Source organism: Balaenoptera acutorostrata, chromosome 5 (assembly GCF_949987535.1).
Source record: "Balaenoptera acutorostrata chromosome 5, mBalAcu1.1, whole genome shotgun sequence".
Taxonomy (NCBI): Eukaryota; Metazoa; Chordata; class Mammalia; order Artiodactyla; family Balaenopteridae; genus Balaenoptera; species Balaenoptera acutorostrata.
The window spans coordinates 23,357,076-23,384,566 of NC_080068.1; the positions used below are offsets into that span (position 1 = coordinate 23,357,076).

The 27,491-nt window shown below is 42.5% G+C and overlaps 1 long non-coding RNA gene across 4 annotated transcripts; it reads left to right on the plus strand.

Moving 5' to 3' along the window:
- LOC103002710 (uncharacterized) lies at window positions 1-27,396 on the plus strand. Of its 4 annotated transcripts, XR_009008388.1 has the most exons (8): window positions 1-75; window positions 719-778; window positions 8,254-8,389; window positions 8,823-8,907; window positions 20,133-20,526; window positions 23,425-23,588; window positions 25,557-26,035; window positions 27,291-27,396. It is a non-coding gene; the product is annotated as an uncharacterized LOC103002710 (long non-coding RNA). The 4 variants fall into 4 exon arrangements; XR_009008389.1 differs by lacking the exon at window positions 23,425-23,588; XR_009008387.1 differs by lacking the exons at window positions 23,425-23,588; window positions 25,557-26,035.
- The last annotated feature ends 95 nt before the right edge of the window (window positions 27,397-27,491 follow it).

The following is a 27,491-nucleotide window of genomic DNA, read 5'->3' on the forward strand; positions in this document are numbered from 1 at the left end:
GGTTGAGGTCAGAAACACTTCAAACTCAAATGTTAACAGGTCAGCGTGACCCTTGGAAAATCATCAGAAATGATGGTAAGTTATCGCTAAAATGATGATGTAATCGGTGAGAAAAAAAATGTATTTACTTTGTCCTCCCAAATTATCTTCAAATGGCACTTTGGAAAACACATCTTTGACGTGAAGCTAAGCATAGTCATACACGCGGTTGCTATGTGGAACTGTCTGCCATTGCAACTCACACAGAATTTAAAATTGGAAGACTGTGTAGCTGTCAGCATTTTTACAAGATCAGGAGATGAAAAGTAAGTCTGTTTACAGACAGGCAGCCAGACCCGTAACTTCTCATTTACAAACAGCACACAGGCATCTTTTTATGTATGTGGTTTGTAAAAAAATAGCAACTTGATTTTCAATCTCAATAAAGGTTTAAGGGCTGTGGAAAGCACTTAAGTCTTAGTTATCATAAGCAGCCACTTACAATACGGTGTCAGTTTTCCAAATAATATTAAAGTCGACCATAAACAACATGGCTATTTGAGGAGAAAATGTAAACGCAATCTGAAATTTTGTATTTCACAGGGAAATCTTAATATTCAAAACAAAACTCAAGGTGACACCTGCAAAGGCTTTGGAGGTTATGTGGTTTATGTAACTTTTATCGACTTCATGGTTAAATACATCATTCCAGTTGATTTCTTTTTTTTTTTTTTTCCAGTTGATTTAACGGTAAGGAGAAAATTCAATTTCTTCATGAGAAAATCGCATACAGCAGCAGGTAACTAGATTTGTGTCAATCTTGACAGACTTACAATGAGACAATTCACTTCTGTCACCAGAGGGCACCAAAGCTCAAGTTGCTAGGAAAATTGCAAACCACTGGGTCACAGCTGTCGAGGGGCTAGAAACTCCTGAAAGGTCATTCTGGGGTCTCTAGACAAGACGTTACCTAATTATTTCAGAGGACTGAGAATACCTCCTATAAGGAACCACTTCCCTAGCTTGTTTTCATAGCTCAGTCTATTACTTATCAACTCTCCCAGCCAAGAAATTCTCAATACCAGCTCATTGACTCATCCATCTCATAGATGTTTATTGAGCATGTACTATGTACTATGCCCTGGGGAGCAGTGGTGGACAAGAAAGGCAATCTCTTCCCTCTTGAACCCGTAGCCTAGAAGAGAAGACTGACTCTAAACAAACGCTTACAATTCAGTGTGATGTGGGTGATGAAAAGGGCAGACAGGAGCTGTGGGAGCAGGGAGCAGGCAGCCCCACCTTGTCTCTGAGGTCACCGAAGTGTACTCCTTTCCTGTTGCTTCTGTAACAGATTATCACAAGCTGAGTGGCTTAAAACAACGAAAAGCCATTCTCTCGCAGTTCAGGAAGCCAGAAGCAGAAACTAGGTGCTGGTAGGGCCACCCTCTTTCCCAAGGCTCTTGGGGAGAATCTGCTCCTGTCTGTACCTCTTCTTGGGGCTCCAGGCATCCCTTGGTTTGTGGCGGCATCACCCCAATCTCTGCCTCTTGGGGCACATTAGCGTCTCCTCTTCTCTGTGTATCTTCTCCTCTGTGTGTCTACATTATAAGGATCCATGTAATTGCATTTAGGGCCCGTTGCGGACTGAATGGCGTGCCCCTCAAATCCACGTGTTGAAGCCCTAACCCCAACGTGACCATATTTCCGTACATGGAGATAGAGCCTTTAAGGGAACAAGGTTAAATGAGGTCATAATGGTGAGGCCAATTCAATAGGACTGGCAGCCTTAAAAGAAGAGAAGGAGACATCAGATCTCCCTCTCTCTCCCCCCCGCCCCCCGAGGAAAGACCATGCGATGACAGTGAGAATTCAGCCATCTGCAAGGAGAGGTCTCACCGGAAACCAACCCTGCCAGAATCTTGATCTTGGACTTCTAGCCTCCAGGACCATGAGAAAATAAATTTCGGTTGTTTAAGCCCCCCAGTCTGTGGAATCTTGTTATGGTAGCCCAATGCCCCGCCCCACCCTGAATGATCTAGGAAAATCTGGAGATCCTTAGCTTAACCACATCTTTTGCCATATAGGGTAAGAGTTACAGGTTCCTGGAATTAGGATGGGGAATAGCTTTTTTATGTTTGGAGCGGGGAGGGAAGGCACTATTCAACCCATCATTGAAGGCCTCATCACCTCCTGAGAAAGTGCCGTTTAAGCTGAGACTCGAGGCTCAGTAAGAGCTAGACTCGTTGGGGGAAGGAGAGGAGTATTGGAGGGCTGTCTCTGGGGTGAGCTGTGTGGAGCAAGGGAACAGGCAGAGAAGTGAGGGCCCTGGGAGCCATGTCTGAGGGTCTGCTTTTTATCTCAGGGGCCGTGGGAAATCTTAGAGGAATTCAGAGGAAGGGGAACAGGTGCGGGACACAATCTGATGAACATCTTAGGTCAGTCAAAGCTGTTTGCAAGAGTGAAGACAGGAACCTGGGGGACCAGTCAGGAGGGTTTTGCTATACCACCCTAAGTAAGGGCTGGTGCCTGGACCAGAAATGGCAGTGAGGATGGAGAGACGGAGTTAGATGGACAGCTTTTTGGAATGGACAACTGGAAGACTTGACTACTGATTGGATGTGAGGAGTCAAGAGAGGGAGACTTCAAGAATAACACCTGAGTTCCTGGCAGGGGAGCAACCTGCCAGAGCCGTGAGTTGGGAGGAAGGAAGGATAATAATGAGTCCAGCTTGGGACATGATGAGCTTGAGGGATTTGTAAGAGATAGATCTGAGGGGAGGTGTCCACTGGTCAGTCGGCTACCCGGAGCTCAGAAGAAAGATCTAGACTAGATGAAAAATCTTGAGCATCTTTAGACTTTAGATAGTAAATGACGTCTTGAGGGTAAACAAGTTCATCCAGGGAGAGCTTGAAGAGTGAAAAGAGCAGAGCGCCTCGGACAGAACGCTAGGAGTAAACACAAAACAAAACACATCATTTGTGGAGGGGTCTCGAAAGGAGACTGGAAAGGAGGGGAGAGAGAGAGGGAAGACAGGAGACCAAGAGAGCACAGGTGTCACAGGAAGTGAGAGAGCAGGGCGTCGTCTGCAGGGGCAGACGTTGCCTGGAGGTCAAGAAAGAACCAAAGTTTACTGCAAAACAGTTTTATCTGGGTCAGTGGGGGTGAAAGCTATTTTGGTGCCTTGGGAGCCTGAGGCCAGCCGGAGTGGGGTGAGCAAGGCGTGTGGATACAGAAAGCAGACAGGTCTTTCACGGAGACTAAGGAGACAGATTAGAAGTGCCGACTGAGGGAGAGTTTTGATTTTATTTTTTAAGATGAGAGAAAATGAGTATATTTAAATGCTGATGGGAAGAGTCTGTAGAAAAGGAGAGACTGAATATTGAAAGCGGAGCCAATCTGTTCCTGAGAAGGTGGTAGAGGAGGGATTCAGGGTCCAGGAGGATAGGATGGATGAGGGTAACGTGTCCGCTGTAACCAGAGGAAAGGCGGAAGGTGGAAGAAGGCGGGTGTGACGATTCGGTGGCACACGTTATAGATGCTCTTTTCTGGCGGCATCTACTTTTTTTCTGGAGGGAGCAATGTGTGGTGATCTGCTGAGGGTGCAGAGGAAGCGACAGGATTGCAGGTGGAGGTTTGCAGCAGTCACCCTGGAGATAAGGAGAGTTGAGTCAAGAAGGGTGGGAAAAAAAAGAGAAGATAAACAAGGCGGGGCTGCAGAGGTCAAATAGATGTTACCTGGGCAGTAATTAAGGAAGCTAGTTAGAAGAGTAAGAAATTACTGTTTTAGGTATGATTTCCGAGGAGGCGTGGATCTGGTGTTACAAGGTCAAGGGTATAACCATGAAGTGAAGAGTGCTGGTTATCATGGTGGATCTTGAGGTCACCCAAGATGCTGACAGGTTTCAGAGTGGAGAGAGGAGCTTAGATCAAGAGCCAAAATCTTCACTGGAAGACAGGAGCCTGCGTGGAGTAGGGTTTTGAAGGTGAGAAATCCTGGAGCCAGGACTTTAGAAACGGTGCTCCTCTGACTGACAAAGGTCTACGGACCAGTCCAAGGATGGCCTGGGTTTTTTTTTTCGAACTGTGATAAAAGCTAATTAAGATGCCTTAGTGAAAAAAATTGCCAAAAATAATCTGTCATCTGGTCCAGTCAATTGTGCAATAAATGAATGCAGCAGGGGGAAAAGAAATCCACAAAACAGTCAATGGTTGTCTTCATAAAGACATTCCCTTAATACGTGTCAATGACTTCACTTCATAGACATTTTTTTTCCATTATAAACTGGTTTGCAGTGTCCATTCCTTGATTCCTTTTTCTAAGTAATCCAGAGTTGGGTAAATCTCTACTTTAAATGCCACAGTTAAGCCTCATAATTCATTTCTGTCTTAGTGGCAATGGAACAGAGCTGACCACTATACTCATCCTAATAGCTTTTAATATCCTTATTGAAGACAGCTATTAATTTCACACACTCTGCCTTCCTTTTTTCCAAGTTAAATCCTGCCTCTATTATCTCTTTCACAGTGTACATTTCTCTACTCCTTAATAATTTTATATGTAAGCCTGAAAATCCCCCTTTTAAAAAGCAACAGATTTGATAGAACCATGTATTTTTATTAAGAGCGTCTGAAGACAGGTTGGTACATGGACATTGGAGAGATTATGTCTAGGAAAATTTCTACCATAACAAGGGATTATTTTTTTGCAGATATAATTTTTGCCATCCTGTGGGTAAGCCAGTCTGATCTTCAGCAGAATGAAACCAGCCCCAGAGGAGTCTCTTTTTACAAACATCTCTACTGGTTAGGAAGCTGCCATAGGTACAGCTATTGTATGCCATTAAGTGAGAATTTACAGAGTGCCAGGTTCTGGGCTAAATATCTTACATGCACCCCAATTTTTTTTTTTGGCCGCCCCATGGGGCTTGTGGGATTTAAGTTCCCTGACCAGGGACTGAACCTGGGCCATGGCAGTGAAAGCCTGGAATCCTAACCACTGGGAACTCCCAGTACACTACATTTTAACGTCACAAAGCCCCTATGAGCCCCTTGTATTATCTCTATTTTATGGACAAGGAAACGGGCTTAGAGTTTAGGTATATGCCTGATGGGCACAAGTCAATAAAAAGCAAAACTTGAATTCAAAACAGATCAGTCTAAATCTAAAATCCATGCAGTTAATGTACTGTTTGCTGCTGTGATAAGAATGCAGGATGAATGTGCATGCGTGTGTGTGTGTATGTGTGTGAGAAAGAGAGAGAGAGAGAGTTTGGCAGTAGTAAAGATGTTGGGGGAGGGACAGGGCATATAGAATAAAGAGTGTGGCAAAAGGTTTGGGAACAAGTGAAGCAGAGAAGCGCCAGAACTGAGAAAAAAATGTAAAGAAGCCCAGATATATATTTAATGGTGAAACTCCAAAATGAGGTGTCTGGGAAACCCTCACCTCTTCAAGAATATCCTTTTTCACTCTTTTACTCCGTGGAAATCAATAGGAACAGCCTAGAATCTAGGGGCAGCCTAGAATAAATTTTCTTAACAGTATTCTGGTCTTCTTATCTGTAATCATCTTTTCTTCTTGGGTGGGAGGACTATAATTGGAAGCCCGGCCTTCCCTTAGCCTGGGAGCAGACAGGTGACTCCAGTTACGAGAGTCACATGTTCGTCTCACTTTGGAACTTGACTCTTAGTTGCACCATCTCATCCCAGTGGCTGGTCCTCATCAGAATTTTCCAACCCTGTGGTTGCTATTTAGACTTTGATTTTAAATCTGGACTCTCAATTCCATTTCCTTGATCTATATGTCTTTCCTTATGCCAGTACCACAGTCTTGATGATTGTTTCTTTGTAATAAGTTTTAAAATTGAGAACTCTGACTCATCCAACTTTGTTCTTATTTTTCAGGATTGCTTTGGTTATTCTGGGTCCCTTGCATTTCTATATGAATTTTAGGACCAGCTTGTCCATTCATTTCTGTACAAGAAGGCAGCTGAGATTTTGATAAAAATTGTATTGAGTCCATAGATCAATTTGGGGAGTGTTTTCATCTTAACGACGTTATCTTCCAATCCATGAACTCAGGAAGTTTTTCCATTTATTTAGGTCTTTTAAAATGTCCTTCAGTGCTGCTTTGTAGCTTGCAGTGCTTACGTTTCTTTTATTAAATTTATTCATCAATATTTTCTTCTTTTTAAAGCTATTGTAAATGGAATTGTTTTCTTAATTTCACTTTTGGATTGTTCATTGTTAGTATATAGAAATACAATTGATTTTTGTATATTGATATTGTATCCTGACATCTTACTGAATTTGTTTATTAACTCTAATAGCTTTTTTTTTTTTAAGTTTGTGTTTTTGGTTTTTTTTTAAATTTATTTATTTTATTTATCTTTGGCTGTGTTGGGTCTTCGTTTCTGTGCGAGGGCTTTCTCTAGTTGCGGCAAGCGGGGGCCACTCTTCATTGCGATGTGTGGGCTTCTCACTATCGCAGCCTCTCTTGTTGCAGAGCACAGGCTCCAGACGCGCAGGCTCAGTAGTTGTGGCTCACGGGCCCAGTTGCTCCGCGGCATGTGGGATCTTCCCGGACCAGGGCTCGAACCCGTGTCCCCTGCATTGGCAGGCAGACTGTCAACCACTGCACCACCAGGGAAGCCCTCTAATAGTTTTTTTGATGGATTATTTAGGATTTATTATATAAAAGATTATGTCATCTGCAAAGAGGGATAGTTTTACTTCTTTTCCAACTTTTATCGCATTTTCTTGCCTAATTGCCCTGGCTAGAACCTACAGTACAATGTTGAATAGAAGTGGCAAGAACAAATATCCTTGCCTTGTTCCTGATCTTAGAGGGAAAGCATTTAGCTTTTCACCACTAAGTATAATGTTAGCTGTGGGTTTTCCATAGATTCCTTTTGTTAGATTGAGGAAGTTTCCTTCTATTTCTAGTTTGAGGTTTTGTGTGTGTGTGTGTGTTTTGGTTTTTTTTTTTACCATGAAGGGATGTTAGAATTAACTACATGAAAAAGACCTGTGTTCTATCCATCGTTTTCCCACCCCACATATGGAGTAGATCCACTCTCGTTAGAGCAGAGTGACGGAATAGCACACAGATAGACATCATGTTGCTGGAGCTTTGATATACATCATATCATGTTGTAATTGCTAGGATTATCTTTGCATGTAAAAAAGAATACTGACCACAGTGGCTAAGCCAAAGAGTGGCTCATTTTTCTGATGTAACCATCTGGAGGTGGTCAGTCCGGGGCTTGTGTAGCTGCTTATGCATGTTGCCAAGGACCCAGGACCCTTCCAGCTTCCTATTATACCATCATCAGACCTGGTGCTTGTCTTCTTCATTGAATGGCTGTTCCACCTCCATGACCACATCTGTGTTCTATGCTGGACATAGAAGAAAACAGTGAAGGGCTATAAGGATGAACTAGGTGAGTCTGTGCTTTTTCTCTTTTCTTTTTTTTTTTTTTAGTTGTGAAAACAGTAGTATTCCCAAGAAGCTCCATTCAGCAGATTTCTGCTTTTATCTCATTGATCAAAATGAGTCACAGGGTAATCTCTAGTTGCAAGGGAGGCTGGAGCGATGGATATTTTTAACTGGGTACATTGCTGCCTGGTTAAAAATTGAGGTTCCATTGGTAAGAAAGAATGGGAGTCAGGGAGAAAAAATAGGTGTCAAAGTCAAAAAAAGAAAGTACCATATAGCCAAGAAAAGATTCTTCTTTCTTGGAATTTTGGAAAAATAGATTTGGAAATTTAGATTTTCTTCTAATGCTCTGTGTATTTTTCAGGTTTTTCATGGATAATTGCAGTTGTGTTTCTAAAGAGGACTGAATCTGTAGGTCCCTCATCATAGAGCTGGCTTAGAGGGCAGCCCTCTTGCGGTCACGTGGCAGAGAAGTTGCCCCCTCAGGCCACAAGCTGCTGTTCTCATCCTCCAGTCCAATGGTCTAAAGCAGGGGTCAGCAAACTTTTTCCTAAAGGACCAGAGAGTAAATATTGAAGGCTTTGTGGGTTACATGGTGTGGTAGACTGGACACTGAGAGGTCCACATCCTAGTCACCAGAACCTGTGACTATGTTACTTTCTATGGCAAAAGAGATTTAGCAGTTGTGATTAAATTAAGGATCTTGAGATGGGAGATTATCCTGGATTATCTGGGTGGACTCAATGAAATCATAAGGGCCCTTATAAGAGGGATACAGAAGGGTCAGAGTCAGAGAGAGAGATGATAAAATGCTACCCTTCTTGCTTTGAATATGGCAGAGGGGACCATGAACCAGGGAATACAGATGACCTCTAGAAGCTGGAAAAGGCAAGGAAACAGATTCTCCTCGAAGGCCTCCAGAAGGAATGCTGTCCTGCCGACACCTTGATTTTAGGACTTCTGACTTTCAGAACTGTAAGAGAATAAATTTGTATGGTTTAAGCCACTCGTTTGTGGTCATTTGTTACAGAAGCAACAGGAAATGAATACATAACAGTTTCTACCACAACTACTTGACGCTGCTGTTGTAGTAAAAGCAGCCATAGATAATATATAAATGAGTGGGCGCGTCTGTGCTCCACTAAAACCTTATTTACAAAAACAGGCAGGCTGGATTTGGTCCATGGGCAACAGTTTTCTGACCTCTGGAATAACCTCAGATATATACCACTATTCTATGTAATCTCTAATTTTGAGACATAGTTTGTCTCCATTTTCAAATTACAATACATAATGTTCCAGTGAACATTCTTGTGAGCAGTTCATTGAGCCTATCTCAGATTACATGTCTAGAATAAATTCTAGAAATGTGATTCCTGGGTCAAAGTGTGTGTATCCTTTTCCCTAGGCTGACCTTTTGCAAAGCCACAATAATCCACACTCCCGGGGGAACACAGGACGGTCTACCACACGCTCAGAGGAGCCAATTCTTGGTAAGTAGATGTAGGGACTGCAGTAAAACACCAGGATAATGGCTCATGTTCATATTTTATACACAAATTTTAAAGCACTGGGGCAGGTTATTTATCTGGTAACCCTGAATTTAGACTGTTTAATGTGCAATTTTAAATATGGGCAACAGAAAATAAAATATAAATTCTTACTTCTGACACTTAAGCATGCTAATAAATGATTATAATCTTTACATTTTATTTGCCCCTGGAACTCAGTATGTTCTTAGTTGGCAACACTACTTGGATTTGGTACTCTACGTGTTGGCCCATTGGGAATGAAAATGGCTGGGTGCATGTGACTTTCTCATCAATTGTTTAAATAGAGACGTTCAAGGACAGTACTTCTGGAATGTGCTCTTTTTAAAAAATATTTATTTATTTATTTATTTATTTGGCTGCGTTGGGTCTTTGTTGCTGCACGTGGGCTTTCTCTATTTGTGGCGAGTGGGGGCTACTTTTCCTTACCATGCGTGGGCTTCTCATTGCGGTGGCTTCTCTTGTTGCAGAGCATGGGCTCTAGGCACACGAGCTTCAGTAGTTGTGGCATGCGGCTCAGTAGTTTTGGCTCGCAGGCTCTGGAGTGCAGGCTCAGTTGTTGTGGCACACGGGCTTAGTTGCTCCACGACATGTGGGATCTTCCTGGACCAGGACTTCAACCCGTGTCCCCTGAATTGGCAGGCAGATTCTTAACTACTGCGCCACCAGGGAAGTCCTGGAATGTGCTCTTGATCAACTTTTTTTTTTTTTAAAGGTGGGTGGTTTTTTGTTTTGTTTTTTTTAAATTAATTAATTAATTTATTTTTGGCTGTGTTGGGTCTTCGTTTCTGTGCGAGGGCTTTCTCTAGTTGCGGTGAGCGGGGGCCACTCTTCATCGTGGTGCGCGGGCCTCTCACTATCACGGCCTCTCTTGTTGCGGAGCACAGGCTCCAGACGCACAGGCTCAGTAGTTGTGGCTCACGGACCTAGTTGCTCCGTGGCATGTGGGATCTTCCCAGACCAGGGCTCGAACCTGTGTCCCCTGCATTGGCAGGCAGATTCTCAACCAATTCGCCACCAGGGAAGCCCCAACTTATTTTTATTTTAAGAAAATTTATCCTTGTATTCACGATCTTATTTCTGTCAGTCTCTACAGGAATTTGGAACTCCTGATTTGGGGTGGTAGCATACAGGGAAAATGATTAGTCGATTCATTCGTTGCTATTTGGAGGGAAGAAAAATCAATACCTCCTATTTTCCAGCAAAATTCATTGTTTTTCTAAGACTGTTCTTTGACTCTTTGGGTTTTAGCAAGGATCCTCCAATTGGGGGTTATATTCAGATTGGCCAAGAGTTTTTGTATGATTCTTGGGGGAACTCCACAGGTACAGTGTCAGGATCCTGTATTAGAATGAGATACAGTGTGTGTAGATGCCAGGTGCACACTAATAATAACTAACATTTGTTGAGGATTTAGCACATTCTTGATAGGGAAAATTATCCTGATTAACTCCGACACCATCTTTGGGATCTAGGCATTACTATTATCTTACCGATATTATTGTTGAGGAAACCGGGAGTAATAAGTAACTTGCTCTAGGCTAACAGTTAATAAATAGAATTGCTGGGAGTGAATTCCCTGGCAGTCCAGTGGTTAGGACTCAGTGCTCTTACTGCCAGGTGCCCAGGTTCGATCCCTGGTAGGGGAACTAAGATCCTGCAAGCTGCACGGTACAGCCAAAAAAAAAAATAGAGTTGCTGGGGGTTGAACACAGGCAATTTGATTCCAAAGCCCACACTTTGCATTATGGATTATAATAAATAATCAATAGATGCATTCTTCCTTTAATTTATCCAATCAGTTGATCAGTAGGTGTTTGTTCATTTATTGGGCTTAGTATATATCAATGAACAAACAGATAAACTTTCTGTCCTATTAGAGATTACCTTCCAGTGGGGGCCAAGACATAAAAAACCAACAATTAACATACTAAACATATTAAATAAGTCAATCAATCATAAAGTATGTTGGAAGGTATTAAGTACAATGAAAAAAAAAGAAATAGAGCAAAGGTAATGGGGGCCAGGAGTGGGTGTATGGGCTTCACTGAGAGGGTGGCGTTGAGCACAGATTCAAGGAAATGAGGGAGTTCTTTGGATTCCTATCCAACCCTTTCTTTCTATACTTGTGAACATTTCTCAGTGAAATTTAAACCAGAATAATATCTGCCACCGCTTATCTAGAGGGTGATATTGTATTTACTATACCATCTGTAGGCTCCTTGGAATTTTCATCCAGCAGAGGACTCATACTTAGATTATCAAGTTACTGGAAAGTGTAACTAATAACGTATAGCTCAGCCTCAATTATTTGGACATTAGATGAAAACAGAATTCTCCCCCCCATACCAGTATTTCTGATTTATGTACGTATGTTGACTCAATCGCAAGGACATCTATAAAACTCAGGGGCAAGATACACATCACAGGCAACTGACATAGAGAACCAGGAGAGAAGCTACTGAAAAATAAAACCAAACACCTGTTTCCTCTCTGGCTTTGGTTGTCAAGCAAACATTTTCCAGTGAAAACAGCACAATACATGAGAAGTACTGAGGGTTGTTTGTTTTCATTTTCACTTTAGATGCCTGGTGTCTTAACATAAAATATTTATTGAACTGCATTTGAGAAATATTTCGGTAGGTCACTTATCACAAAAGAAGAAGGAATTAAACTGCATCCACACACACATGTCTGGGCTGAGTATCCAGTTTGTTTCAATCCTTCATGGGATTGTAAATTCCATGAGGCCGGAGTGTGTGCCTTGTCTTGGTGATGCTCGATACTTGTGTGTTGAATTAAAGGATGAGAAAAGGAAAGAGGAAGGCAAGAAAGGAAAAAGGGAAGGGAGGGAGGGAGGGAAGAAGGAAGGAAGGAAGGGAGGGAGGGAGGGAGGAAGGAAGGGAGGGAGGGAGGAAGGAAGGGAGGGAGGGAGGGAGGAAGGAAGGGAGGGAGGGAGGGAGGAAGGAAGGAAGGGAGGGAGGGAAGGAGGAAGGAAGGAAGGAAGGGAGGGAGGGAGGGAGGAAGGAAGGAAGGAAGGGAGGGAGGGAGGGAGGGAGGAAGGAAGGAAAGAAACCAAGGGAAGAAAAGAAAGAGTGGATTCTCTTTATTCAGGAGCCTTAGATATATACTGGGCAGTATTCGAATAGAGGATAGTAATGTAAGATTAAGCTGCAGAGACAAATCGTTTAACTTTTGTGCTGTATGTGTGTGCACTAATTGTTTTTTGACTATAACAATTGTGAAAGAGGCGTTTGTGCTTGCAAAGAGTGACACTAATTCACTCTTTGGCTGGTATGCTGATGTCTATCTTTGGGAGGTGAAAATCAAGGCAGTGGCAAGAATTTTCATAAGGATTTTTTTTTTCTGTACATCCATGTCAATCAATATTTGACCATATATGGATTTGGGCTGAGAAAAGATCCTTTTATTAGTAATTTCCAAATTGCAGAAATCAATCTAATTGTTTGTGTTGAGCACTTTTCAAAAATGATACAGAACAGAAAAGAATCGAACAGACCAGAGTGCATTGTGTGCTGTGAGGGTGAGTGTTGCATCACATATGTGTGTACTGGATGAAGAGGTAAAATACACTTCTTGCTATGAAAAGTGTTTATTTTTTATTTTTTTAATTTTTTACTTTTTGGCCACGCTGTGTAGCATGCAGGATCTTAGTTCCTCCACCAGGGATTGAACCCGTGCCCCCTGCATTGGGAGCGTGGAGTCTTAACCACTGGATCTCCAGGGAAGTCCCTGAAAAGTGTTTTAAAGAAAAGTTTGAAGTTCAAACTTTGAATCAATGAAGTGATTGGATTGGTATAACTACGATCTCCAGGTCAGGAGTAAGCCACTGAAATCCTTCTGAAGCTCAAATCATATTGAGTTTAGTAGAGAAGTATTGAGTGAACTTCTATCCTGGTTCAAATCCAACTTCTACCACTTCCTAACAGCCTGACTCTGGGCCTTTGTTTCCTTATGTGTCAGATGGAATAATAGTAGTATCTACTTTAGAAAGTTGTTTTGTGTATTAAAAATGAATTAATATATGTAAAGTGCTTAGAAAAGTGCCTGGCACACAGTAAGGACTATATGAGTATCAGTGATTGTTATTGTTACTTTTGTTGCTGTTGTTGTTATGTGATGAGCCCTGTGGGAGAAAATACCCAGACAATGTGTTATTTAACCCAAGACCAAGTATTAGTTTCAACACATGCAATACTTTGTACCTATTTGAAGTCGAGTCTGGCTATTTGGCTTTTAAGCAGAAACATCCAACACCTTAGAAACCAACCATCTCCCTGGATGTTCTTCTATTGATACTTAAGATCGTATGTAGTAACTAGGGGGCATGTTTTATTTGGATATGCAGTGTTTTTTGTGTGTTTCTGTTCAAAAAAATTTTTTTAATTTTTAAAATTTGAATGCCCTAACTTCTTGTGGTAGAAACCACATTTCTTTTAATATATTACATATATATGTACACACTCATGTGAAATATATGTACTTTGAGGGGATCTATTTATGTTCCACTGGGAGTCATTCCTTCCTATCAGGAATCTCGCCTGCTGTTTTGTGCATTTGGTCAGATTCCTGACATGTTTTGTCTCCTGTTGTTTAGTAAAGGTGCTCTTCCTGGGATGTACTAAACCTGGTGACTTTTTTTGGAAGATTTTTTTCCTTTTGATTTAATATACTGAGAAAGAAATGGGAAGGTTAAGATCAATTTTAGGAGTGCTTTGGGTTGTGTATTAAATAGCCATTCATTCTGGAACACAAGGGTAGGATTGTAATAAAAGGTGATGGAACAGTAAAAAAAAAAAAAACTTACCCCAGTTCTTATCACTTCCTATTGGCTAAAGCCACTTGACAATTTATGTTATCTGTCTGATCCCTCGAGGCATTTGACTTTTAAATCCAGGCTAAAGATTGAAGTGCCTAAAACTTCCTCACTCTGTACCCAGTTGCTTGTAGCTTCAGATCTTTAAACTGAATTAACACATTATTACTTAACTGGGCTGCCCGCTTTCCTCCACGTCTCCTGGCATTTTACCTGGATGCAGAGGACAGCAGTTGCTCTGCTGTAAGCATCTTATCCAGCTATCTGATGGATGTCACTCTAAAATGGAAAGAAAGGCTTCTATGAAGCACATATTTTTCCAGGCACAAAGACACACACATCCATCTAGGGGCCACACCAGACCCCTGAACTGAATTCCAGAACTCTTACGATGGCAGGTAGAGGAGGTGTGGGACTGTTCTGTGTCTATATTGCAGCCTAGAGTACAATAAAATATATGTAAGTTGGTATGTTATGGGCTTTAGCTCATTTTTAACAAGGTCTTGAATTTATATAGCACCATTCTCTAAAAAGCTAGCAATGTACACAAACTGGATCTAATTCATCACCACACCGATTCCTTTAGAGTAGATAGGTGGGAGTAGATAGGTGGGTGGCATAGAGTTGGGAAAGATGTAGCAATCAAATGGCTGCTCACATTAAAAATATCTAAGGTTAGATAACTGAAAAAGCCATAGGTTTCAACTATTCCGCGAAAAGAGTACAGAGGTCTGACTTTTCTGGTTAATCTGATGGATGTAGGTAGCTCAGAGCTATATCATCTGGCCATCCCTATTGATAACATTTGCCATTTCACATAGGGCTGCATAGACTCCCGAGGTCTACAGTTCCCTCAACGGCCACTAGAGTCACTGAGAAGAAAAAAAATACTTCAGAAAACACAGCATGAATAATGACAGCAAGAGAAGTTCCTGGTTGTAGCCCACTCATATATTTTTGAAATGTAGGTCAGATTTAGAGGAAGTGAAAGAAACTTCCTGTTGAATTTTCGTTTATAGCATGTGTCTGGAAATCTCTAAATGTAATTTCTTGGTGTAAAGTAAACTGCAGAAATCTGGGATGTGTCAGTCTGCTTTATGTTTATTGAAGCCATTCTATTTGAAGCTGAAATGTAAAATTATATAGTGGAGTGAAGAGCTACAATTAGTTTAACAGACATGACCGTATTCCTCAATTGAAAAGCTGTCAAGACCTCAACAATCAGATACAAAAAAGATCCAGGAATGCTATAAAATCTTGTCTCCTAGGGAAGATTACATTTCCCTTTGGTTACTACACATTGCTTTGAATATTGTACTATCTTCTACCCTCTTTTTTAAATTTTTAATTTTTAAAAAATTGAAGTATGGTTGATTTACAATGGCCTGTTAGTTTCAAGTGAATAGCAAAGTGATTCAGTTATACATATATATATATCTCTCTATTCTTTTTCAGATTCTTTTCCATTATAGGTTATTACAAGATATTGAATATAGTTCCCTGTGCTATACAGTAGGTCCTTGCTGTTCTACCCTCTTTTTTGTGGTTTAAAAAAAAAAAAGCACTTCCCTAAAAGTCACAAATAATGGTTTTTTTGTTTTTGTTTTTTTAATTTTTGGCTAGGTCTTTGTTGCTGTGCGCCGGCTTTCTCTAGTTGCGGCGAGCAGGGGCTGCTCTTCCTTGTGGTGTGCGGGCTTCTCACTGCGGTGGCTTCTGTTGTTGCAGAGCACGGGCTCGAGGCATGCGGGCTTCAGTAGTTGCAGCACGTGGACTCAGTAGGTGTGGCGCACGGGCTTAGTTGCTCCGTGGCATGTGGGATCTTCCCAGACCAGGGCTCGAAGCCATGTCCCCTGTATTGGCAGGCAGATTCCTAACCACTGCACCACCAGGGAAGTCCACAAATAATGTTTTTATAAATTTGAGCTGGTTAGAACAACTTAGATGTTCTCATAACCACAACCAAGCTCTCAAAATATAAAGGGTTTTGGCAAAACTAAAATTCTCATCACTATGGCAGACACCCCCATTTAACTTATCTATAATCTACTTTGATTTTGGATTTTCCTTCTAAATTGAGATGAGGACTCTATTAGTTGTAAAAGGAATGCTACTTGATGACACTTGGTGTCACTTGTAGCAGACACTGTTGACAGCCTAGGCAACCAACAGCAGAAGCTGATTCTGTGGTAGTGTCCACCCTAATATGCTCTGTGAAGGTCACCCTATGTCCTATCTGGGGCGGATAGATCATCATTTTGCTGAGCCAGTCATGGTCATCCCATTCTCCTTGACAGTGAGAGCAGAGAGATGGAGTGAACCTGGGTCCTTCATGATATCATGAAACCATCAAACCGGGAAGCAACCTACATTGAGGTTTTTAAAAATGTGAGATAATTAATTTTTTTTAATGTGTAAGCCAAATTCAGTCAGGACTTTCTGTTGCTTGGTTCCCCAGACACCCTAATATTGCTGCAAAGAAAGTATCTCTGTAATGCTATTGGGGGTAGAGCCTCTGCTTCATGGGCTGAGCTAAGACTTTGCCTCTGAAAGACTAGAAAGACAGCATACTATTGAGCAAAGAGCCCTGGATTTAGGGTCAGAATAACCAGTTCTAAATCACACCTGTCATTTATTATTTGTGTGCACTCAGGCAGGTAATTTAGTCTGCCTGAGTCTCAGATTAACAATACCAACTCATGGGCTGATTATGAAGGTTAAATGAAACAATGTGTTTCACAGGCCATCAGATGGAATACCCTTGAGGGCCAATATTGTGTTGTGCTTATCTTTGTTATTCCTATCGCACACTGGCCAGCATATAGCAGCAAATACTTATACATCATCCACTCTGTGCCCGTGTTTTTCATGTATTAAGTATTTTTCATGTATTTTAAAGCTCATTGAATTGTATTAACTCATGTAATTGTCACAACAACACTATTCTTTTATTCCACTTTATAGATGAAGAAAGAGGCTCAGAGAGATTAAATAATTTGCCCAGGGTCATCCCGATAGGAAGTAGTAGAGACAGGATTCGAATCCAGGCAGTCTTTAAAGTCTAGGATCTCAACTACACAATCTTCTACATAGTGAGGGCTTAGTATTTATTTAATGGCTGAATGGTACCTGTGAAGTTCAGCGAATATTTATTGAACAGGTGGGATGTAGCAGTTGAATAACAAATTCTTTTTCTTAAGAAGAAATGTTATACTTTGATTTTTTTTCTCTTGGAGAAAAAAGTAGTTCTTCCAAGTTTAATGAGATTCTGTGACCATGGATTACTTTGGGGGGCATTTTTCCATCCATGTTAATGAACGTGGCCCCCAAGGCAGCCACCAGTAGGATCAGGCCTGAATAAAAGGATTATTCAGAACCCTTTTATCACGTGACTCCCATGTATTAAACAGCCCCCAAATCACATGACTCCAATTGATTAAATCAGCCCTGTTAAACATCCCAACCCCCATTAAATCAATCATCCTCCTTAAATCTCCTGACACTCATTATTCCAATCAAACTCCTTAGGTTTCCTGACCCCCCAAATCAATCTGCCTTCTTAACTCTCTAGACACTCATTAAGTCATTCTGCCTTCTTAATTCTCCTGAACCCCATTAAATCAATCGCCCTTCTTAATCCCCCAACAGCCCTTAAAACAATAAGCCCCCTTAAATCACGTGATTGCCTTGATTCAATCAGTGCCCTTAAATGGTGGAGCTACCAATGATTCAATCAGGCCCATTGTATCCGTGACTCCCATTGATTAAATCAGCTCACTTAAATATTGTTAACCCCTTTAAATCAATTGTTCTTCTTAAATCTCCTGACTTTCATTAAACCAACCAAACACCTTAGGTTTCCTGAGTCCCATTAAATCAATCTGCCTTCGTAAGTCTCCTGACACCCATTAAAGAGGATGATTACTTTAATTAGTGTCACCATATTTAAGAGGGCAGATTGAACCAATGGGGGCCCAGCCCAGGAGGGGTGCTGTTCCCCGTGGGGGGTGGGGGCAGGGTATCCCCGAGGGGTGGCTCTGGCATCCCCCTGGAGTACTCAGTTGTGTATATGCATTGTGTACCCAAAGTTCCTTTGTGGAAATAGTATGTACACTGTTGTGTATAAACATTGTGTACTCAAATTTTTTTATGGACACATAGTATGTATACAGTTGTGCATATGCATTGTGTACACAAATTCCTTTGCAGACACACATTATATACACAGTTGTGTATATAATATATTGTGTACACAAAGTTGCTTTGTGTACCCATATTCTATACACAGTTGCATACATAGGTGCTGTCCCCCCTGGGGGGGTGGTGTTTGGGCTGATTCAATCAGCCCCTTGGATAACGTTACTCCTATTGTTAAATCAGTCCCCATAAATCAGGGAGGGGTGCTGTCCCCTCTGGGACAGTCTCTGAAATGCAGAATACGCTTAGTTTTGTCTATCATCTCCACTCCCAAATGGTTAGTTAGAGCACATGCTCGGACAATTCTGGCCACTAGAACATCCTGGTCACACACCCATGAGTTGTTGTAGCTAAAGTTTGGTTAGGTAGGTAAGTGTCTCATTTCTCTGCCGTGTCCCCATTCCCTGGGGCATTCCCATGCCTCGGTCACATCTCCAGCACCAGTGGTGCTCTGCTCACCACCCCCAAACCCCCCTTCTCCCATTAAAATCTGTGGTCAACAAACTGTCCAGAAGTAAAGAATTCTAACAATGAAATCAAACACATAAATGACAAAAAACATGAATTGCACACCAAGTTATGTAGTTGACTCGTAGCTTAATGAATATGTTCTTCCTCTGAGGACAGTGGATAGAAAGACATTTCTCAACTCCAAGAGGTCAAGCGGACAGGCTCACAGGAAAGAGCTTGTTTGGGAAGGAAGCCTTCTCCAAAATGACAAGTGACATCTTAGAAGGAGACCACCTACTTGTATTTCCAACATTTAGTTGTCTCAATGACCCTATCACCTCTGAAGTAGGTGGCCTTCCTCCTTTCCTCTCCAGGCCTCCTTCTATCCTCCCAGGGAAGTCACAATTTCCATTATCTGCCTAAAGTCTAGTATAGAATGTAGAAAGCCAGCTGTAGAACTGGTCTTTGTGGAAATATTGCTTTCAAATTCCTTCTATTCCAGACTTCATACACCTTATAAATATAAACAGAACAAGAAATTTAGCAATTTTATAGAAAGAGGACCTAATAAACTCTAAACTTAGCATTGTCCAATAGAAATATAAGGCAAGCCACAAATGTGAGCCACATATGTAATTTAAAATTTTCTGGTAACCACATTAAGTAGACAGAAACAAGTGGAATTCATTTTATTTATTTTATTATTTTTTTAATTATTATTATTTTTAAAATTTATTTATTTTATTTACTTTTGGCTGTGTTGGGTCTTTGTTGCTGTGCGCGGGCTTTCTCTAGTTGCGGTGAGTGGGGACTACTCTTCGTTGCGGTGCGCGGGTTTCTCATTGCGGTGGCTTCTCTTGTTGTGGAGCACAGGCTCTAGGCGCTCAGGCTGCAGTAGTTGTGGCACGCGGGCTTAGTTGCTCCACGGCATGTGGGATCTTCCCTGACCAGGGCTCGAACCTGTGTCCCCTGCATTAGCAGGCGGATTCTTAAGCGCTGCACCACCAGGGAAGCCCGGAATTCATTTTAATAATATGTTATTTAACCCAGTGTTTTAAAAATACAACCATTTCAACAGGTAATGAACATAAAATTTTTGATGAGCTATTTTATATATTTTTTCATATTAAGTCTGAATCCAGTTTTACACTTATGACACATGTCAGCTCAGACTAGCCATTTGTACTACACTAGCCACTAGTACTGCATTTCCAGTACTCCACTCCATTAGCTACATGTGGCTATTGGCTACGGAATTGGACTGTGCCTTCATATCTTTTCACATATTCGTCTAATTTTTCTGAAAAGTTACATGTGTTTTTGCATGTATCTAACCAGTTGTTCAAACTCTCTTGGATTCTTTTCCCCTGAATTACTGTGTATATGAACACATCACATATCTTTAAATGTGGCATGCATTATGCATATTTAAATATGTAATATATATTTATCTCTAAGACTGGTATGACCCATATAAATAGCCTACCATTTATAAAATCAATCTAATAATCTTCTGTTGTGTTACTATACTGACTGTATGGGCATTCATCTATTGGACATCTGGGTAATTTACCACTTTTCTCTGTTACAAGTGTTACTGCTATGAATGTCTTTTTTTTTAGAGTGGAATTTGTTTTTTCTCTTTCTATCTTTGTCCTTTTTTTCCCTATTCTACTGTCTTTTTCAGGATTACAGAAAGTGAGATTGAGAAACCCTCTTTCCTCAGTTGGTCCAGGATCAACCAACTTTCCACTCTACAAGCGCTACCTGGGGGCACCTCTGTCTTCTGTGATAAATGAAAATCAGTTACCAACCCTGGGCCCAAAGCGGTTAATTCATCAATGTGTAAAGAAGAAACAAAGATGATGGGGGCGGGGGCTTGAAGGGTATAGAACAAACAGCTTCTTTCATAAAGGCTTTTGCAGGAGAAAAGCAAAGCCCCTTTCATTCTGAAGTGTAAGGAGAGAGGATGTAGTAGCAATAGGTAGGAAACACGGGCATGAATATGGATATAGTTTTCCACACGGCCCCACCGACTTGAAGACAACAATGAAAAGGCTATTATGGCTCCTGTTACAAAGGTGATGGGCTGGATATAATTAGGGATTAAATCTGAAATTCCCAGTACCTACGCAGCATCTCGGGAACTTGACAAGCTGCCATCACTCCAGGATCCCTGGGAGGGGCAGTGCGGCTGGCTTAATCAAAGAGGGCGTCAGTGGGGCCTGCTCATAGCAAGTCACTTATCACAGCGCTAATGAACAGGGAGGCCTTCGAAGAGGGGAAGTGGAGCAGTGGTGTCACGTTCCCTTTGTTGTGTGCACATCAGCTGGCTTCTCCGCAGGGGCGGTGACTTGTCAGAAAGGAGACAAGTTGCTAGGTAACCAGGGAGTATGAGGGAAGCCCCCTCCCCCATCCCCAGGGAAGCAAAGTGCCAAGGGGGCTCCAAGAAGGATTTGTTGGTTAAAAAACAACCAAAAACAACTATAGCCTCAAACGTGGAAAGATTAACGGCTATCCTAAGGAGCAACAGGCTACTTTTTTTTTTTTTTTTCCAGAAGGGGAAGGCTAATTGGAAGAGAATTACTGTGACCTGGGAGTCGAAGGAGAGGGAAGGAAAGGGAGGGGGAAAAGCCAGAGAGTACAGGGGGAACAAGTATTAAAAAGAGAGAGAGGGAGAAGATTGTGGGAAAGAAAACATCTCCATCAACTCTGGAAATGACCTTATTACAGGACAGTATACTGGGGCCACCATGAGCTCCAGGGCCCTTAGAGGGTTAAGATAGTCTGTGCAAAAAACAAGCTAAAAAGTATGGTCTCTGTACCAGCCATGTCTTATCTGGAAACTTGTTGGAACATGTCAAGCCCCGACCCAGGCCTACTGCTTTAGCAACTGTGTTCTTTTTTTTAAATATTTATTTATTTATTTATTTATTTATTTATTTATTTATTTATTTATTTATTTATTTATGGCTGCATTGGGTCTTAGTTGCAGCGGCACTAGGGATCTTTCGCTGTGGTGCACAGGCTCTTTGTTGCAGTGCGTGGGCTTCTCTCTCTAGTTGTGGTTTGTGGGCTCAGTAGTTGCAGTGCACAGGCTCTCTAGTCGTGGCACACAGGCTCCAGAGTGCATGGGCTCTGTAGTTGCAGCGTGCAGGCTCTCTAGTTGTGGTGTGTGGGCTCAGTAGTTGCAGTGCACAGGCTCTCTAGTCGTGGCACACAGGCTCCAGAGTGCATGGGCTCTGTAGTTGCAGCGTGCAGGCTCTCTAGTTGTGGTGCGTGGGCTCAGTAGTTGTGGCTCACGTGGCTTAGTTGCCCTGTGGCACGTGGGATGTTAGTTCCCCTACCAGGGATTGAATCCACATCCCCTGCATTGGAAGGTGGATTCTTAACCACTGGACCACCAGGGAAGTCTCAGCAACTGTACTTCTAACAAGCCCTCCAGGTGATTCAGAAACATACTAGTTTGAGAGCCACTGTTGCAATGGAATGAGAAGCTTTTGGAGGCGTGAGCAGGGGCATGTCAAAGCAAAGATTGCACCCTGCAAAGTTAAACAGGCAAGGAAAGCTTCATTCAAGGCTATTGCCATAAGAGAGACAGGCCAGAACTCAGTCTGAACTTAACTCCCCTGGATCAGAGGGTGGAAGGGTTTTTAAATGCTGGGGTGAGCTAGTGGAAAACTACTGGGTGGTGTTAGGGCACTGTCAGAGGCCATCTGTGTTTGCTCATAAACCTCTCCTGTCTTTTTTTTTATATATTTAATTTATTTATTATTTCTGGCTGCATTGGGTCTTCGTTACTGCACACGGGCTATCTCTAGTTGCAGTGAGCAGGGGCTACTCTTCATTGTGGTGCGTGGGCTTCTCATTGCGGTGGCTTCTCTTGTTGCAGAGCACAGGCTCTAGGCGCGTGGGCTTCAGTAGTTGCAGCACGCAGGCTCAGTAGTTGTGGCTTGTGGGCTCTAGAGCGCAGGCTCAGTAGTTGTGGCACACGGGCTTAGTTGTTCCGTGGCCTGTGGGATCTTCCTGGACCAGGGTTCGAACCCGTGTCCACTGCATTGGCAGGCGGATTCTTAACCACTGCGCCACCAGGGAAGTCCCTCTCCTGTCTTTATGGCAGAAGTTAGCTTTGCAACTGGGAGCAAGGTGTTCTCTAATGTTAGGCTTCTACCCTCCCTCAGAGGCTGAGAGATAGAGAAGTTGTCTCCTCTGACGATTACCTTTCAAAGAGATGGTCCACAGGTCCTAGAGAAGGACATTTCTAGAGCCATATTGAAGGTGACAGGGATGAAAGGCAGTTTATTCCAGAAGGAGACTTCTTCAGGGTGATGGAGCGGGGAGAAGGATGGAGTGGCATGGGATGGAGAAAAGCAGCTCGTGTGGAGTCTTTTCTCTTGATGCTGCTGCTGGTTTCATTTCTTTCACGGGAAACCAGACAAGGGCACACAGAGAGGGAGGGCACACAGAGAGGGAGGGCACACAGAGAGGGAGGGCAGCTTGGGCTTGATTCGCCTGATTCTCTCAAAAGGTTTTCTGAAGAGCTGATACCATTCGCGTGGAACAAAGTGTCTGTGGTTAAGATAACAAGCCCACGGCTGTCCTAGTCAGCTTAAGCCAGGTCTTTACTGCTGCACCAACAATTGTAACTTCCCATAGGCCTACCATTCAGGGACTTGGCCAAGATGAATTGCCTTCCAAGATGGATTTACTGGAAGGCTTCAATGCCTCTAACTGTGGGGTTCCTGCGGGGGGGGGGGGGGGCGGTATGGCCACTCTTGTCTTTGAGCATTGGAAGTCCTTCCAGAAGGGCTGGCTTTCTTCCCACCTCCATTGTCTGCCGTGGCTGTGCTTCTTCCACATAACTGGTGACCGAGCACGCAGCACTGATCAAGGCTGAACTGTTCCAAAGGACGAAGAAGCTTTTGCTAATGACCTTTTAGATAATCTGCCTCACTCCTCCCTTTTTTTCTTTTTCTCAGAATGGTAAGGAGACAGCTGTTCCTGGAAGCCTAGCCAAGGCCAGGCATGAGAGTGTGGCTAAGGCACCGTGGGAGGCTGTGTAGCTCCTGTATACCCAGTCCTGGTCACCACACATCCTACAGCACCATGGCTCAGCTGACCTGCCTCCTGCTCTGAACAAGGGGTGAGGCCACCAGGACCAAGGGCTCTGGTGCTTAAGGTTGGCTCAGCTGAAAGACACATGCACCCCAATGTTCATAGCGGCACTATTCACAGTAGCCAAGACATGGAAGCAACCTAAGTGTCCATCAACAGATGACTGGATAAAGAAGATGTGGTACCTATATACAATGCAGTAATTACTCAGCCTCAAAAAAGAATGAAATAATGCCATTTGCAGCAACATGGGTGGACCTAGAGATTATCATACTAAGTGAAGTAGGTCAGAAAGAGAAAGACAAATACCATATGATCTCACTTATATGTGGAATCTAAAATATGACACAAATGAACTTATTTACAAAACAGAAACAGACTCACAGACATAGAGAACAGACTTGTGGTTGCCAAGGGAGAGGGGTGTGGGAGAAGGATGGAGTGGGAGTTTGGGATTAGCAGATGCAAACTATTATATATAGAATGGATAAACAATAAGGTCCTACTGTACAGCACAAGAAACTATATCCAATATCCTGTAAAAAACCATAATGGAAAAGGGAAAAAAAATTGGCTCAGCTGAGTACCAACCAATGTCTGCCACAGCCCATGTCATTTGTAAGATGCTCCTGGGCCAACCAGATGGTGACGTTTAATAAATTAAAAAGGTGAGAATTCCCTGGCGGTCCAGTGGTTAGGACTCTGGGTTTTCACTGCCAAGGGCCTGGGTTCAATCCCTGGTTGGGGAACTAAGATCCTATAAGCCTCACGGCATGGCCAAAATAAATAAATAAGCTATGAAAACATCCATCATTATCACTTTACCCTGTAATCACTAGCTCATTTGTATCCCTAGACTGTGGGCTTCTTAAGGCAGGGCTGAATCCCAATAACTGCCTGTGTCGATGTATGAGTAAAAGAACGAAGGGGAGTCCCCAGGACTCCTTTTGTCCACTCTGTGGTTCCCTCTTACCATCCCTTTATTTTTCTGGGTTTTTTAAAGAATTATTTTTTATTGAGGTAGAGTTGATTACAACATTATGTAAGTTTTAGGCGTAAAACACAGTGATTCACAATTTTAAAGGTTATGTTCTATTTATAGTTATAAAATATTGGCTATTTCCCCTGTGCTGTACAAAGTATCCTTGTAGCTTGTTTATTTTATACATAGTAGTTTGTGCCTCTTAATCCCTTATCCCTATGTTGCCTCTCCCCTCCCTCTCCCCAGTGGTAACCATTAGTTTGGTCTCTATATCTGTGAGTCTGTTTCTTGTTTGTTATATTCACTAGTTTGTTTTATTTTTTAGATTACACATAAAAGTGATATATGATATTTGTTTTTCTCTTTCTGACTTACTTCACTTAGTATGATAATCTCTGGGTCCATCCATGTTGTTGCAAATGGCATTATTTCATCCTTTTTTATGGCTGAGTAGTATTCCATTGTGTATATGTACAACATTTTCTTTACCCATTCATCTGTTGATGGACAATTAGGTTCCTTCCATATCTTGGCTACTGTAAATAGGGCTGCTTGCCATCTTTCATTTCAACCATAAAAATCTTTTTGAGCTCCAGAGACCAAAAAAAAAACCCAACAACAACAACAAAGCTGTGCTTTTTTCACCATTCTTTAGAGTTTGAGAATTGTTACCAGAAGAACTATATGTAGACTGGCAATCTTGGTAACATTCATGGATATTAAATTAATAAAAAAACTAAGTTAACCAGAGAAGAACGTCATCTAGCACGTGGTAACACTTTTTGGTTGAACTGCTAATAACCCAATGAATCCAGAGGAAACACCTATTTGTGAAAATGATTTACAAAAATGGCCAAACCAACATTTTAGAGTGTGAATTAGTCTAAGATAAAAGATTAATGCGACCACACCATAAATAATTCACCAAAGAAATTATTTAATGAGTGCTTACCGTGTGTATGGCAGGTACCTGACCAGACACAGAAATGCTAAGACCACATTTACCTCCTGCAGGTCTCTGCAAGCAAGATACCCTGATAATGAAGAAAGAAGCCCAGGGAGCCTGGAATTGTGCACATAAACATAACATTTCCAAGGCAAATGGTTTTAAGAGACGCATTTAAAAGACACTATTCTAAATAAATTTAAAACAAGAACAACAACATTAAATGGTTCCCAGGAATACCCTGGCAGTCCAGTTAAGACTCCACGCCCAGAAGCCTCCTCTAGGCCAAAAAAACCCCACCCAACCAACCAAACAAACAAACCGCCCCAAGCCCCAAAATAAATTAAATGGTTCCCATTTTAAGCTGTTGGTCCTGAAGAACAAAGTTATTTTCCTTGTGATATAAACTCTCAACACAGCAAAACCAAAGCATGATCTGGAGAAACTAGTTTTAGCCATAAGAGGAAAAGATTGGAAACAAACCAAGCCATATCCCTCCAAAGTGTCTTTATTCCATCTAATTTTAAGGAACGAGCGGGATGCTCTTGTAAGTATTCGCATGCAAAGTAGGCTTGAAATTGGCCTTGTTTAAACAAGTGCTCCTAGCAAGGCCTCCTTCCGTCGCCCACCCTTGGCATCAGGGACCTGCCGGCCATAAAAGAGGCAGCCACGTGAGCGTTGCAGCTGAAAAGAAGCCTCTGAGTCGCTCAACTGTTTAAGTAATTAATGCAGTTCTCCCGCTAAGGTTAGAAATGAAAGGAGGGGGGAACGAATTTGTGAGCGATCCACCACTTTGGGGCCATTATGTGCTTGCAAAGAGAGATGCAACGTCCCCACGCCCGCGTGCAGCTCTTCAAGCCTCTTGCGGAATCCTCCCTAATCCCAGGCATTCCCTGGAGCACAGCGAGGCCTTTGGCTGCAGAGCGGCTCTCAATGGGTCGATAACCACAGGAAAGACTCTATACATTTATTTATTTATTTTTATTTTTGGCTGTGTTGGGTCTTCATTGCTGCACGTGGGCTTTCTCTAGTTGAGGCGAGCGAGGGCCGCTCTTCGTTGCAGTGTGCGGGCTTCTCATTGCGGTGGCTTCTCTTGTTGCGGAGCACAGGCTCTAGGCGTGTGGGCTTCAGTAGCTGTGGCACGCAGGCTCAGCAGTTGTGGCTCGTGGGCTCTAGAGCGCAGGCTCAGTAGTTGTGGCGCACGGGCTTAGTTACTCTGCAGCATGTGGGATCTTCCCGGACCAGGATTCGAACCCATGTCCCCTGCATTGGCAGGCGGATTCTAAACCACTGCACCACCAGGGAAGTCCCAGGGAAGCTGCTTTTGATCCTGGCATAAATCAGAAGGAAAAAAAACAAAACAAAACAAAACAAAACAGAAGAACAAAACCCACACCTCCCACCACAGAACTTTAGTTATCTAAACTGGGATGTTTAAAAACTAAGCAAACCTTTGAGAGGTCTATAAAGTGATCCAAGGTGAAGGCAGAGGGCTCCCAACTCAAACAATTGCTTTTGCTGGAGGCAGAGTATTTGCCGTAGTCTGACAGCCAGCCCCAGAGATCCAGGGAATGGGGAACAGCAAACGGGGACTGGGGAGGTGCATGAGCTGGCCAGGTGAGAGCCAGTGTCTTGTTGTGTGATAAATCCACCACTGTCACGTTCCTCCCCTCTCCCTTTACACCACTAGAGCCAGACCTTTGCAAAATTATGAAGAGAAATCTAGGTTCAGCATCCTAAACAAACCTTCCCCCTTATTATTATTTATATTTATTATTATTAATTTTTTTCCCCTGTGTTAGTCTGCTTGGGCTGCCATAACAACCGTACCACAGGCTGGGTGACTTAAACAACTGAGATGAATTTTCTCATGAACCTGGAGGCTTGAAGTTCAAGATCAAGATGCTGGCAGGGTTGGTTTCTGGTGAGGCCTTTCTTCCTGGCTTGCAGACAGCCACCTGCTCTTGTGTCCTCACATGGCCTCACCTCTGTGCCTGTCAACT